We start from the raw sequence: 15,369 nt of genomic DNA on the forward strand, positions 1-15,369 counted from the left end.
GTTCGGACTTTGCACTTTTCGGCTGTGCCTGGCTGGCGGCCCACTCACTCGATCGCCATGTCTGTTTGCCACAGTTTTCCCGGTGGTGCCGCACCCGGGCTCGCCCCGGCTGACGCAGTTTTCGCGCCGCCCCGGCTGACGCGGTTTCGTGCCGCCCCGGCAGACGCGGTTTTCGCGCCGCCCCGGCTGACGCGGTTTCGTGCCGCCCCGGCAGACGCAGTTCGGACTTAGCACTTTTCGGCTGTGCCTGGCTGGCGGCCCACTCACTCGATCGCCATGTCTGTTTGCCACAGTTTTCCCGGTGGTGCCGCACCCGGGCTCGCCCCGGCTGACGCAGTTTTCGCGCCGCCCCGGCTGACGCGGTTTCGTGCCGCCCCGGCAGACGCGGTTTTCGCGCCGCCCCGGCTGACGCGGTTTCGTGCCGCCCCGGCAGACGCAGTTCGGACTTAGCACTTTTCGGCTGTGCCTGGCTGGCGGCCCACTCACTCAATCGCCATGTCTGTTTGCCACAGTTTTCCCGGTGGTGCCGCACCCGGGCTCGCCCCGGCTGACGCAGTTTTCGCGCCGCCCCGGCTGACGCGGTTTCGTGCCGCCCCGGCAGACGCGGTTTTCGCGCCGCCCCGGCTGACGCGGTTTCGTGCCGCCCCGGCAGACGCAGTTCGGACTTAGCACTTTTCGGCTGTGCCTGGCTGGCGGCCCACTCACTCGATCGCCATGTCTGTTTGCCACAGTTTTCCCGGTGGTGCCGCACCCGGGCTCGCCCCGGCAGACGCGTTTTTTTTTTTCTTTCGCCCCGGCTGACGCAGTTTTCGCGCCGCCCCGGCTGACGCGGTTTCGTGCCGCCCCGGCAGACGCGGTTTTTTGCGCCGCCCCGGCTGACGCGGTTTTTGCCGCCCCGGCTGACGCAGTTCGGACTTAGCACTTTTCGGCTGTGCCTGGCTGGCGGCCCACTCACTCGATCGCCATGTCTGTTTGCCACAGTTTTCCCGGTGGTGCCGCACCCGGGCTCGCCCCGGCTGACGCAGTTTTCGCGCCGCCCCGGCTGACGCGGTTTCGTGCCGCCCCGGCAGACGCGGTTTTCGCGCCGCCCCGGCTGACGCGGTTTCGTGCCGCCCCGGCAGACGCAGTTCGGACTTAGCACTTTTCGGCTGTGCCTGGCTGGCGGCCCACTCACTCGATCGCCATGTCTGTTTGCCACAGTTTTCCCGGTGGTGCCGCACCCGGGCTCGCCCCGGCTGACGCAGTTTTCGCGCCGCCCCGGCTGACGCGGTTTCGTGCCGCCCCGGCAGACGCGGTTTTCGCGCCGCCCCGGCTGACGCGGTTTCGTGCCGCCCCGGCAGACGCAGTTCGGACTTAGCACTTTTCGGCTGTGCCTGGCTGGCGGCCCACTCACTCGATCGCCATGTCTGTTTGCCACAGTTTTCCCGGTGGTGCCGCACCCGGGCTCGCCCCGGCAGACGCGTTTTTTTTTTCTTTCGCCCCGGCTGACGCAGTTTTCGCGCCGCCCCGGCTGACGCGGTTTCGTGCCGCCCCGGCAGACGCGGTTTTTTTGCACCGCCCCGGCTGACGCGGTTTTTGCCGCCCCGGCTGACGCAGTTCGGACTTGGCACTTTTTGGCTGAGCCTGGCTGGTGGCCCACTCACTCGATCGCCATGTCTGTTAGCCACAGTTTTCCCGGTGGTGCCGCACCCGGGCTCGCCCCGGCTGACGCAGTTTTCGCGCCGCCCCGGCAGACGCGGTTTTCGCGCCGCCCCGGCTGACGCGGTTTTTGCCGCCCCGGCTGACGCAGTTCGGACTTGGCACTTTTTGGGCTGAGCCTGGCTGGCGGCCCACTCACTCGATCGCCATGTCTGTTTGCCACAGTCTTCCCGGTGGTGCCGCACCCGGGCTCGCCCCGGCAGACGCGTTTTTTTTTTCTTTCGCCCCGGCAGACGTGGTTCCCCCCCCCCCCCCCCCTTTTCGCTCGCCCCGGCTGACGAGGTTTTCGCGCCGCCCCGGCTGACGCAGTTTTCGCGCCGCCCCGGCTGACGCGGTTTCGTGCCGCCCCGGCTGACGCGGTTTTCGCGCCGCCCCGGCTGACGCGGTTTTTGCGTCGCCCCGGCTGACACGGTTCGGACTTTGCACTTTTCGGCTGTGCCTGGCTGGCGGCCCACTCACTCGATCGCCATGTCTGTTTGCCACAGTTTTCCCGGTGGTGCCGCACCCGGGCTCGCCCCGGCTGACGCAGTTTTCGCGCCGCCCCGGCTGACGCGGTTTCGTGCCGCCCCGGCAGACGCGGTTTTCGCGCCGCCCCGGCTGACGCGGTTTCGTGCCGCCCCGGCAGACGCAGTTCGGACTTAGCACTTTTCGGCTGTGCCTGGCTGGCGGCCCACTCACTCGATCGCCATGTCTGTTTGCCACAGTTTTCCCGGTGGTGCCGCACCCGGGCTCGCCCCGGCTGACGCAGTTTTCGCGCCGCCCCGGCTGACGCGGTTTCGTGCCGCCCCGGCAGACGCGGTTTTCGCGCCGCCCCGGCTGACGCGGTTTCGTGCCGCCCCGGCAGACGCAGTTCGGACTTAGCACTTTTCGGCTGTGCCTGGCTGGCGGCCCACTCACTCAATCGCCATGTCTGTTTGCCACAGTTTTCCCGGTGGTGCCGCACCCGGGCTCGCCCCGGCTGACGCAGTTTTCGCGCCGCCCCGGCTGACGCGGTTTCGTGCCGCCCCGGCAGACGCGGTTTTCGCGCCGCCCCGGCTGACGCGGTTTCGTGCCGCCCCGGCAGACGCAGTTCGGACTTAGCACTTTTCGGCTGTGCCTGGCTGGCGGCCCACTCACTCGATCGCCATGTCTGTTTGCCACAGTTTTCCCGGTGGTGCCGCACCCGGGCTCGCCCCGGCAGACGCGTTTTTTTTTTTCTTTCGCCCCGGCTGACGCAGTTTTCGCGCCGCCCCGGCTGACGCGGTTTCGTGCCGCCCCGGCAGACGCGGTTTTTTGCGCCGCCCCGGCTGACGCGGTTTTTGCCGCCCCGGCTGACGCAGTTCGGACTTAGCACTTTTCGGCTGTGCCTGGCTGGCGGCCCACTCACTCGATCGCCATGTCTGTTTGCCACAGTTTTCCCGGTGGTGCCGCACCCGGGCTCGCCCCGGCTGACGCAGTTTTCGCGCCGCCCCGGCTGACGCGGTTTCGTGCCGCCCCGGCAGACGCGGTTTTCGCGCCGCCCCGGCTGACGCGGTTTCGTGCCGCCCCGGCAGACGCAGTTCGGACTTAGCACTTTTCGGCTGTGCCTGGCTGGCGGCCCACTCACTCGATCGCCATGTCTGTTTGCCACAGTTTTCCCGGTGGTGCCGCACCCGGGCTCGCCCCGGCTGACGCAGTTTTCGCGCCGCCCCGGCTGACGCGGTTTCGTGCCGCCCCGGCAGACGCGGTTTTCGCGCCGCCCCGGCTGACGCGGTTTCGTGCCGCCCCGGCAGACGCAGTTCGGACTTAGCACTTTTCGGCTGTGCCTGGCTGGCGGCCCACTCACTCGATCGCCATGTCTGTTTGCCACAGTTTTCCCGGTGGTGCCGCACCCGGGCTCGCCCCGGCAGACGCGTTTTTTTTTTTCTTTCGCCCCGGCTGACGCAGTTTTCGCGCCGCCCCGGCTGACGCGGTTTCGTGCCGCCCCGGCAGACGCGGTTTTTTTGCACCGCCCCGGCTGACGCGGTTTTTGCCGCCCCGGCTGACGCAGTTCGGACTTGGCACTTTTTGGCTGAGCCTGGCTGGTGGCCCACTCACTCGATCGCCATGTCTGTTAGCCACAGTTTTCCCGGTGGTGCCGCACCCGGGCTCGCCCCGGCTGACGCAGTTTTCGCGCCGCCCCGGCAGACGCGGTTTTCGCGCCGCCCCGGCTGACGCGGTTTTTGCCGCCCCGGCTGACGCAGTTCGGACTTGGCACTTTTTGGGCTGAGCCTGGCTGGCGGCCCACTCACTCGATCGCCATGTCTGTTTGCCACAGTCTTCCCGGTGGTGCCGCACCCGGGCTCGCCCCGGCAGACGCGTTTTTTTTTTCTTTCGCCCCGGCAGACGTGGTTCCCCCCCCCCCCCCCTTTTCGCTCGCCCCGGCTGACGAGGTTTTCGCGCCGCCCCGGCTGACGCAGTTTTCGCGCCGCCCCGGCTGACGCGGTTTCGTGCCGCCCCGGCTGACGCGGTTTTCGCGCCGCCCCGGCTGACGCGGTTTTTGCGTCGCCCCGGCTGACACGGTTCGGACTTTGCACTTTTCGGCTGTGCCTGGCTGGCGGCCCACTCACTCGATCGCCATGTCTGTTTGCCACAGTTTTCCCGGTGGTGCCGCACCCGGGCTCGCCCCGGCTGACGCAGTTTTCGCGCCGCCCCGGCTGACGCGGTTTCGTGCCGCCCCGGCAGACGCGGTTTTCGCGCCGCCCCGGCTGACGCGGTTTCGTGCCGCCCCGGCAGACGCAGTTCGGACTTAGCACTTTTCGGCTGTGCCTGGCTGGCGGCCCACTCACTCGATCGCCATGTCTGTTTGCCACAGTTTTCCCGGTGGTGCCGCACCCGGGCTCGCCCCGGCTGACGCAGTTTTCGCGCCGCCCCGGCTGACGCGGTTTCGTGCCGCCCCGGCAGACGCGGTTTTCGCGCCGCCCCGGCTGACGCGGTTTCGTGCCGCCCCGGCAGACGCAGTTCGGACTTAGCACTTTTCGGCTGTGCCTGGCTGGCGGCCCACTCACTCGATCGCCATGTCTGTTTGCCACAGTTTTCCCGGTGGTGCCGCACCCGGGCTCGCCCCGGCAGACGCGTTTTTTTTTTTTTCTTTCGCCCCGGCTGACGCAGTTTTCGCGCCGCCCCGGCTGACGCGGTTTCGTGCCGCCCCGGCAGACGCGGTTTTTTGCGCCGCCCCGGCTGACGCGGTTTTTGCCGCCCCGGCTGACGCAGTTCGGACTTAGCACTTTTCGGCTGTGCCTGGCTGGCGGCCCACTCACTCGATCGCCATGTCTGTTTGCCACAGTTTTCCCGGTGGTGCCGCACCCGGGCTCGCCCCGGCTGACGCAGTTTTCGCGCCGCCCCGGCTGACGCGGTTTCGTGCCGCCCCGGCAGACGCGGTTTTCGCGCCGCCCCGGCTGACGCGGTTTCGTGCCGCCCCGGCAGACGCAGTTCGGACTTAGCACTTTTCGGCTGTGCCTGGCTGGCGGCCCACTCACTCGATCGCCATGTCTGTTTGCCACAGTTTTCCCGGTGGTGCCGCACCCGGGCTCGCCCCGGCTGACGCAGTTTTCGCGCCGCCCCGGCTGACGCGGTTTCGTGCCGCCCCGGCAGACGCGGTTTTTTTGCGCCGCCCCGGCTGACGCGGTTTTTGCCGCCCCGGCTGACGCAGTTCGGACTTGGCACTTTTTGGCTGAGCCTGGCTGGTGGCCCACTCACTCGATCGCCATGTCTGTTAGCCACAGTTTTCCCGGTGGTGCCGCACCCGGGCTCGCCCCGGCTGACGCAGTTTTCGCGCCGCCCCGGCAGACGCGGTTTTCGCGCCGCCCCGGCTGACGCGGTTTTTGCCGCCCCGGCTGACGCAGTTCGGACTTGGCACTTTTTGGGCTGAGCCTGGCTGGCGGCCCACTCACTCGATCGCCATGTCTGTTTGCCACAGTCTTCCCGGTGGTGCCGCACCCGGGCTCGCCCCGGCAGACGCGTTTTTTTTTTCTTTCGCCCCGGCAGACGTGGTTCCCCCCCCCCCCCTTTTCGCTCGCCCCGGCTGACGAGGTTTTCGCGCCGCCCCGGCTGACGCAGTTTTCGCGCCGCCCCGGCTGACGCGGTTTCGTGCCGCCCCGGCTGACGCGGTTTTCGCGCCGCCCCGGCTGACGCGGTTTTTGCGTCGCCCCGGCTGACACGGTTCGGACTTTGCACTTTTCGGCTGTGCCTGGCTGGCGGCCCACTCACTCGATCGCCATGTCTGTTTGCCACAGTTTTCCCGGTGGTGCCGCACCCGGGCTTGCCCCGGCAGACGCGTTTTTTTTTTTTCTTTTCGCCCCGGCTGACGCAGTTTTCGCCCCGCCCCGGCTGACGCGGTTTCGTGCCGCCCCGGCAGACGCGGTTTTTTGCGCCGCCCCGGCTGACGCGGTTTTTGCCGCCCCGGCTGACGCAGTTCGGACTTTGCACTTTTTGGCTGAGCCTGGCTGGCGGCCCACTCACTCGATCGCCATGTCTGTTTGCCACAGTTTTCCCGGTGGTGCCGCACCCGGGCTCGCCCCGGCAGACGCGTTTTTTTTTTTCCTTCGCCCCGGCAGACGTGGTTCCCCCCCCCCCCCTCCGTCTTTCTTTTTGTTTTTTTTTTCGCCGCGGCTGAAGTGGATTTTTCGGTGCCTCGACGCCCCGGTAGTCGCGGTTTTTCCGTTTCCGCACGGCCCCGGCTGACGCTGCTCGGTCACAGTCGCCTTTTGTGAGGATTGCAGACTTCTTGAGCGCGGGTGTTTTTTTTTTGTTGTTGTTGTTGTTTTATTACGCATTCGCTCCAGCAGACGCTGTTTAGACTTTTTGTTTCCTCTTTTATCCTGCGACGAGGTGACGAGGTTTATTCGGTGCCCCGCCGCCCCGGCTGAAGTGATTTTTCCTGTCCCGTGCCGCCCCGGCTGACGCGGTTGGGACTTCGCGTTTGTTCGGCCGCCACGGGTTTTGGCGCACTCGCTCGGTTGCTTGTTGTTGCCACTTGTTGCGAACCCAGGTTTCTTGAGCGAGCGCGGGCGTTTTTTCTTCCTTTCTTTCTTTGTTCTATGTGTTAGCGAATCGGCCTTTAATATCACACGAGGACTCACAACCAACAATTTTCAGTTTGAAGTGTAAAAAATCTGCAGGTGTTGACGTAACTGACTTGCCCCGTACCCTTGAGTACATCCATGAAGTTCTCGTAGTACTACTAAATCGCATTATTCCAAGTGGAGAAATTCCCATAAACTTGCAAACCTCTACACGAAAATCGGTGCGCGTGATAAAGTTGAAAATTATCGTCCGATATCAAATGTGCCTTCTATAACACAAATTCTAGGAAAAAAAAAAAAAAACACTTGTTCGCCGTTCTCTGCGCCGTGACTGGCAGCACTCCGGCGAAGCGAAACGGGGTCGATTCGAGCACGATATCGGCGTCTTTCGACGTGCTCGCCGGCGACCGTCGCACGAGTACGTCGCACGAGCGCGTCTGCCGGGGCGCCGTTTGCGAAGCCGACGCAAAAGTGGGAACCGCCGCTCGGATGATCGCCGCTTTCGGCAGAGTGAGTGTTGGCACTCCGGGGAAGCGAAACAGCGTGAATGCGCCCACGAAATCGGCGTATTTTGAAGTGCCCGCCGGCGACCGTCGCACGAGTACGGTAAACCGCGTCAGCCGGGGCGTAGTTCGGGACGCCGACGAAAAAGTGGGAAGCGCAACTCGGATCTTCGCCGTTTTTGCAGGAGTGAGTGGCGGCCCTCCTGCGAGACCAAGAAGCATCGATTCGTGCACGAATTCGGCGCCTTTCGACGTGATCGCCGGCGACCGTCGCTCGAGTAGGGCAAACCGCGTCTGCCGGGGCGGGCTTCGGGACGCCGATGCGAAAGTGGGAAACGCTGCTCGGATGTTCGCCGTTTTTGGCCGAGTGAGTGCTGGCACTCGGGCGAAGCCAAACGGGGCCGATTACGGCACGATATCGGCGTCTTTCGACGTGCCCGGCGGCGACCGTCGCACGAGTACGGTAAACCGCGTCAGCCCGGGCGGAGTTCGGGACGCCGATGCGAAAGTGGAGAACGCCGCTCGGATCTTCGCCGTTTTTGGAGGAGTGAGTGGCGGCACTCCGGAGAAGCCAAGGAGCGCCAATTAGCGCACGATATCGGCGTCTTTCGACGCGCTCGCCGGCGACCGTCGAACGAGTAGGGCAAACCGCGTCTGCCGGGGCGGGGTTTACGACGCCGACGCAAAAGTGGGAACCGCCGCTCGGATGTTGGCCGTTTTTGGCAGAGTGAGTGCTGGCACACCGGCGACGCGAAAGAGCGCGAAAGCGCCCACGAAAGTGGCGTATTTGGACGTGCTTGACGGCGACCGCTGCAGGAGTACGAAAAACCACGTCAGCCGGGGCGAGCGACCCACGGCGGTCTGGGTGCTTATCGCTGCTATTATAGGGGCACCCCGGCAGACGCAGAAAAAAAAAAATTTTTTTTCGACCTTCTTTTTTGCTGGTCGAGCTCGGTGTAACCCAGGTCGCAATGGGAGCCGCGCACGAAAGCGGCGTCGCGAGACGCGTTCGCGGTCGCTAGTCGCACGAGCTCGGCAACCGCGTCAGCCGGCGCGGAGTTCGGGATGCCGACGGCTAAGTGGGTACCGCTGCTCGGATGTTCGCCGTTTTTGGCCGAGTGAGTGCTGGCACTCCGGCGAAGCGAAACGGGGCCGATTCGGGCACGATATCGGCGTATTTCGACGTGCTCGCCGGCGACCGTCGCACGAGTACGGCAAAGCGCGTCTGCCGGGGCGAGGTTTGCGATGCCGACGAAAAAGTGGGAAGCGCCGCTCGGATCTTCGCCGTTTTTGCAGGAGTGAGTGGCGGCCCTCCTGCGAGACCAAGAAGCATCGACTCGCGCACGATATCGGTGTCTTTCGACGTGCCCGCCGGCCACCGCCGCACGAGTACGGCAAACCGCGTATGCCGGGGCGGGGTTGGCGACGCCGACGCAAAAGTGGGAACCGCCACTAGGATGTTCGCCGTTTTTGGCAGAGTGAGTGCTGGCACACCGGCGACGCGAAAGAGCGCGAAAGCGCCCACGAAAGTGGCGTATTTGGACGTGCTTGACGGCGACCGCTGCAGGAGTACGAAAAACCACGTCAGCCGGGGCGAGCGACCCACGGCGGTCTGGGTGCTTATCGCTGCTATTATAGGGGCACCCCGGCAGACGCAGAAAAAAAAAATTTTTTTTCGACCTTCTTTTTTGCTGGTCGAGCTCGGGTAACCCAGGTCGCAATGGGAGCCGCGCACGAAAGCGGCGTCGCGAGACGCGTTCGCGGTCGCTAGTCGCACGAGCTCGGCAACCGCGTCAGCCGGCGCGGAGTTCGGGATGCCGACGGCTAAGTGGGTACCGCTGCTCGGATGTTCGCCGTTTTTGGCCGAGTGAGTGCTGGCACTCCGGCGAAGCGAAACGGGGCCGATTCGGGCACGATATCGGCGTATTTCGACGTGCTCGCCGGCGACCGTCGCACGAGTACGGCAAAGCGCGTCTGCCGGGGCGAGGTTTGCGATGCCGACGAAAAAGTGGGAAGCGCCGCTCGGATCTTCGCCGTTTTTGCAGGAGTGAGTGGCGGCCCTCCTGCGAGACCAAGAAGCATCGACTCGCGCACGATATCGGTGTCTTTCGACGTGCCCGCCGGCCACCGCCGCACGAGTACGGCAAACCGCGTATGCCGGGGCGGGGTTGGCGACGCCGACGCAAAAGTGGGAACCGCCACTAGGATGTTCGCCGTTTTTGGCAGAGTGAGTGCTGGCACTCCGGCGAAGCGAAAGAGCGCGAATGCGCCCACGAAAGTGGCGTGTTTGGACGTGCTTGACGACGACCACCGCAGGAAAACGAAAAACCACGTCAGCCGGGGCGAGCGACCCATGGCGGTCTGGGTGCTTATCGCTGCTATTATAGGGGCACCCCGGCAGACGCAAAAAAAAAAAAAATTTTTTTTCGACATTCTTTCTTGCTCGTCGACCTCGGGTGACCCAGGTCGCAGTGGGAGCCGCGCACGAAAGCGGCGTCGCGAGACGGCTTCGCGGTCGCTAGTCGCACGAGCTCGGCAACCGCGTCTGCCGGGGCGGAGTTCGGGACGCCGACGGCTAAGTGGGAACCGCCGCTCGGATGTTCGCCGTTTGTGGCCGAGTGAGTGCTGGCACTCCGGCGAAGCCAAACGGGGCCGATTCCGGCACGATATCGGCGTCTTTCTACGTGCTCGCCGGCGACCGTCGCACGAGTACGGCAAAGTGCGTCTGCCGGGGCGGGGTTTGCGACGCGTACGCAATAGTGAGAACCGTCGCTCGGATGTTCGTCGTCTTTCGCCGAGCCAGTGCTGGCACTCCGGCGAAGCCGAACGGAGCCGATTCGGGCACGATATCGGCGTCTTTCCACGTGCTCGCCGGCGACCGTCGCACGAGTACGGTAAACCGCGTCAGCCGGGGCGGAGTTCGGGACGCCGATGCGAAAGTGGGAAGCGCCGCTCGGATCTTCGCCGTTTTTGGAGGAGTCAGTGGCGGCACTCCGGTGAAGCCAAGGTGCGCCAATTCGCGCACGATATCGGCGTCTTTCGACGTGCCCGCCGGCCACCGTCGCACGAGTACGGCAAACCTCGTCTGCCGGGGCGGGGTTTGCGACGCCGACGCAAAAGTGGGAACCGCCGCTCGGATGTTCGCCGTTTTTGGCAGAGTGAGTGCTGGCACTCCGGCGAAGCGAAAGAGCGTGAATGCGCCCACGAAAGTAGCGTATTTGGACGTGCTTGACGGCGACCGCCGCAGGAGTACGAAAAACCACGTCAGCCGGGGCGAGCGACCCACGGCGGTCTGGGTGCTTATCGCTGCTATTATAGGGGCACCCCGGCAGACGCAGAAAGAAAAAAAAAAAAAAATGGGGACATGGCGTGCGTCACCGTGCGGCTTCGCAGCGTTGCCGAAGTCGCCGAGCCCTTCGACTGAGCCGAACGGCGGACAGGGAACGTTGGTCGGCCGTTCTAACCTGTCGGTGCCACGCCGAGACGTCGTTAAGGAAAACCGCGTCGTGGGCCTCTACGACGCCGTCGAGTCGTTGTACGTTTGGTGTCCAGCGTGTCGGCGGCGAGTAGCGGACACGTCGTTCACGACTTCGGTCTTTCGCAGTCGACGCGAACTTGCGGAGAGTCGTGGTGCCTCACGTTTTCGGCAGAAACCGCGGCGGAATTTTCCCGTGCGTGCGCGCACGACCTCGGTGCTGTGCCGTCAGCGTAGTGTTGCACAAACTCGTGGCCTACCCAAGGTGCGGTACGTTTGCGGCCGTATCCTCGGTGGGAATTTCGTGAGTAGGGTCGCAAATTCTACGACCTCGGCGGGTTTGAGAGCGACGTAGACTTGTGGCACGCTCAACGTGCCACACGTTTCGGGGCACACCCGCGGTGAAATTTTCTCGAGTACGCTCGTATTAGTGCCCAAGGAGGTCTGGGTACTTATCGCTGCTATTATGTGGGGGTTCTCGTGAGCGGCGTACGCGAAAGCGACCGGGTGTCTGATATGCGGCGGGCTTCGGCCTCGTCAAGCGTGTCCTCGGGTCTGCTCCAGGGGAATCCACGGCAGTCGTCTGCAGCCTCATCCGCTTGATGCGTTAGGGGCTGGTTGTCGGACGGTGCCGTTTTACCACGATATCGAGGTGTGTTCCGTGTCGTCCTCGGGCGATTCAGATGCGAAAGCGCCGAAGACGCGGGCGTGACCCGTCGTCTGGCGGCTTTGCAGTCTCGGCTCCGTTGCTAGTTCCGGCCGGTCCACCGACAGTGCAGCGGGCTTGGGCAACCCGCACGGCGCGACCGAGTCGATGCAACGAAAAAGAGCGAGCATGAACGTGCTTCTTGCCGCACGGCTCCCACTCGTCTTTCGGGAAGGTTGTGCCGTAGCGAGCTCGAACGCCGTCATCTCGGAGTGCAAAATAAGCGTGTTGGGGCGCCTGAAGGTGGCCTCCGCCGCACACAGACTGCGTCCGGCCCGCCGAAGGCGAGGACGGACGCGCAGTCGAACGATTACCTGGTTGATCCTGCCAGTAATCATATGCTTGTCTCAAAGATTAAGCCATGCATGTCTAAGTACATGCCGAAATAAGGCGAAACCGCGAATGGCTCATTAAATCAGTTATGGTTCCTTAGATCGTTTCTTCCTACTTGGATAACTGTGGCAATTCTAGAGCTAATACATGCAGTGAGCCTGGAGCCCTTTGGGTAACGGGTGCTTTTATTAGACCAAGATCGATCGGGTTTCGGCCCGTATTGTGTGGTGACTCTGGATAACTTTGTGCTGATCGCATGGCCACGAGCCGGCGACGTTTCTTTCAAGTGTCTGCCTTATCAACTTTCGATGGTAGGTTACTTGCTTACCATGGTTGTTACGGGTAACGGAGAATCAGGGTTCGATTCCGGAGAGGGAGCCTGAGAAACGGCTACCACATCCAAGGAAGGCAGCAGGCGCGCAAATTACCCCACTCCCGGCACGGGGAGGTAGTGACGAAAAATAACAATACGGGACTCTTTTGAGGCCCCGTAATTGAAATGAGTACACTCTAAATCCTTTAACGAGGATCAATTGGAGGGCAAGTCTGGTGCCAGCAGCCGCGGTAATTCCAGCTCCAATAGCGTATACTAAAGCTGCTGCGGTTAAAAAGCTCGTAGTTGGATCTCAGTTCCAGACGAGTAGTGCATCTACCCGATGCGACGGCTCGGACTGAACATCATGCCGGTTCTTTCTTGGTGCACTTCATTGTGTGCCTCGAGATGGCCGGTGCTTTTACTTTGAAAAAATTAGAGTGCTCAACGCAGGCGAGTCGCCTGAATAAACTTGCATGGAATAATAGAACAAGACCTCGTTTCTGTTCTGTTGGTTTTTGGAATACGAGGTAATGATTAAGAGGGACGGACGGGGGCATTCGTATTGCGGCGCTAGAGGTGAAATTCTTGGACCGTCGCAAGACGAACTACTGCGAAAGCATTTGCCAAGAATGTTTTCATTGATCAAGAACGAAAGTCAGAGGTTCGAAGGCGATCAGATACCGCCCTAGTTCTGACCATAAACGATGCCAACCAGCGATCCGCCTGAGTTACTCAAATGACTCGGCGGGCAGCTTCCGGGAAACCAAAGTATTTGGGTTCCGGGGGAAGTATGGTTGCAAAGCTGAAACTTAAAGGAATTGACGGAAGGGCACCACCAGGAGTGGAGCCTGCGGCTTAATTTGACTCAACACGGGAAAACTTACCCGGCCCGGACACTGGGAGGATTGACAGATTGAGAGCTCTTTCTTGATTCGGTGGATGGTGGTGCATGGCCGTTCTTAGTTGGTGGAGCGATTTGTCTGGTTAATTCCGATAACGAACGAGACTCTAGCCTATTAAATAGGTGCGGGGGTTCCCAGCACCTTACAACCTTCTTAGAGGGACAAGCGGCTCCTAGCCGCACGAAACAGAGCAATAACAGGTCTGTGATGCCCTTAGATGTCCGGGGCCGCACGCGCGCTACACTGAAGGAAGCAGCGTGTCTTTATCCCTGTCTGAAAAGACTGGGTAACCCGTGGAACTTCTTTCGTGATTGGGATAGGGGCTTGCAATTGTTCCCCTTGAACGAGGAATTCCCAGTAAGCGCGAGTCATAAGCTCGCGTTGATTACGTCCCTGCCCTTTGTACACACCGCCCGTCGCTACTACCGATTGAATGATTTAGTGAGGTCTTCGGACCGATGTCCGGCGCGGCCTTTCGGTTGCGCCGGTCTGTTGGAAAGATGACCAAACTTGATCATTTAGAGGAAGTAAAAGTCGTAACAAGGTTTCCGTAGGTGAACCTGCGGAAGGATCATTAACGGATTGTGAAGGGTGAGCGCCTCAGCTGCGTCTGCGCCCGACACTTTCTGCCGCTGACCCCGTTTGGACGCGGGGTCGGCTTTTCCCCACGGGGCTGCCTGAATGTGGAGCGGCACCCCGTGACAAATTGTTGCGCCCAGCGGACGCCAACACCGCGACCTTGGACGGTCGGCCAGGTGGCGGACGCGGGTACAAACGGCGCAACGCACTCATAGGTCGGCTTTCGACCCGCCACTGCACCGTGGCTCGAAGCGCTCGAAATGCGCGACCCGACCGCTGCGGGACCGCCTAGTACTGTAAACAGGAGCGGCGGAGCGCGAACGGCGAGTCGTGGTTACGTCGGTAGAAGGCGAGGCTGCGCGTTCCCGAAACGCCAGCCGAGTGCCCTCCCGACCGTTCGAGCGTGCAAGAACGAGACCCGACAATCGCGCGGCGACTGCCAAGTACGAGAGGAACGGCACAAGCGTCGGCGGTCGGTCAAGGAACTGGCGATGTGACGGGTCCGCTGTGCACCAGTGCATACCGTCCCGCCGTCCGCGGCAAGCGCCTCCGCGTCCTCGGGTGACGGAGGCTGCCGGTCGGTTCTTGCAGGCGAGGGATCTCGCTGGCACCGGTTCGCGTTGACGCGCGGCCGGTCATGGCACGGCGATGCGACGGCCGAGGTGCGCAGTACTCGATGGAGGAACCGCACGCTCCGATGACCGTCCCGCCCTCCGCGGCGTATGCGTACCGACCGTAATGGTTGCAGCAGCGCCGGCCGGCTTTTGAATTCGCCACACGAAACACGGTGCGAGATCGCGGTTAGGGGAGCGTCGACGTTGCCAGGCGTTTTGCTTGCTGCCGAGGGAAAGGCGGCACGGCCACGTCGCGCTCGTCGCGATTAGCGGGTCTGCGCGCTTTGGGAAGGTGCCGCAACGACTTGCCGAAAGAGGAAGCACGGAAGAACGAGGGACTTGGACGTCCCGACAATTGAACGCACTTGCGGCCAGGCCCTTGCTGGCTTCGTTCTTCCGCCTCGAGTAGGCTCGTACGCGGCTCCGGCGCCGAAAGTGGTCCTTGGCACCGACTTCGGTGGACGTGGGAAGTGCCGCGCAAGTACGGCGCGCCTGGCTCCACCTGTTGGCTAAAGTAGGCAGCCGGATCGGCATTTTGGTGTGCGGTGGCAAACCGTGGATGCGAAAAAAGCTTGTGCGATTTCGTGGAACAAAAAGCGGGGGTCCCCCTTTTTATGCGGAGGAGACCGACCCGCCTGCCGTGGTGAACCGCGACGCCACGGTAAAAACGGGAGAGGCTTGTCGATGGGACCGTGCATCCCGCGCTCCACGGAGGCCGGGAGGCGGCCGCCCGAGGAAATGTGTAGCCGTCGAGGCCCGCATCTGCGTGCACTCTTATCCAAATGGGTGTACCGCAGGCATTTTCTGGTTAGGCGGGCCAATGAGAGCGAGCACACAACGATACCTACGGGTCCGGCTTGGAGAACCGGCTTCGACGCCTCCCGAGTATTTATAGAGGGGTGGACCACGAAAGCACTCGCAAGTAGCGAAAGCGAAACGCCGTCCGAAACACACCGTTTGCTCGATTTGCGGCAGCCGAAAAAGGCGCGGCAGAGTTTTGGAGTCCAAGCGTGCGCTGAAAAGCGCCCTTCTTGGCCACTGTTTGGCCGAGTGCCAGAAACGTTTGGTTTTGACTGTACGGAATTGAACAAACACTTTTTCACGACTCTAAGCGGTGGATCACTCGGTTCTCGGGTCGATGAAGAACGCAGCCAGCTGCGAGACTTGGTGTGAATTGCAGGACACACTGAGCACTGATTCTTTGAACGCACATTGCGGCCTT

The 15,369-nt window shown here is 62.7% G+C and overlaps 1 non-coding gene and 1 pseudogene across 1 annotated transcript; both read left to right on the plus strand.

Moving 5' to 3' along the window:
• The first annotated feature begins 11,714 nt into the window (after positions 1-11,714).
• Positions 11,715-13,531, plus strand: LOC142794845 (small subunit ribosomal RNA). The gene has a single exon (XR_012892664.1). It is a non-coding gene; the product is annotated as a small subunit ribosomal RNA (ribosomal RNA).
• Positions 13,532-15,250: 1,719 nt separating this feature from the next.
• On the plus strand, positions 15,251-15,369 carry LOC142794849 (5.8S ribosomal RNA; annotated as a pseudogene; the record flags this gene model as incomplete).

This window comes from Rhipicephalus microplus, unplaced genomic scaffold (assembly GCF_043290135.1).
Source record: "Rhipicephalus microplus isolate Deutch F79 unplaced genomic scaffold, USDA_Rmic scaffold_512, whole genome shotgun sequence".
Lineage (NCBI taxonomy): Eukaryota > Metazoa > Arthropoda > Arachnida > Ixodida > Ixodidae > Rhipicephalus > Rhipicephalus microplus.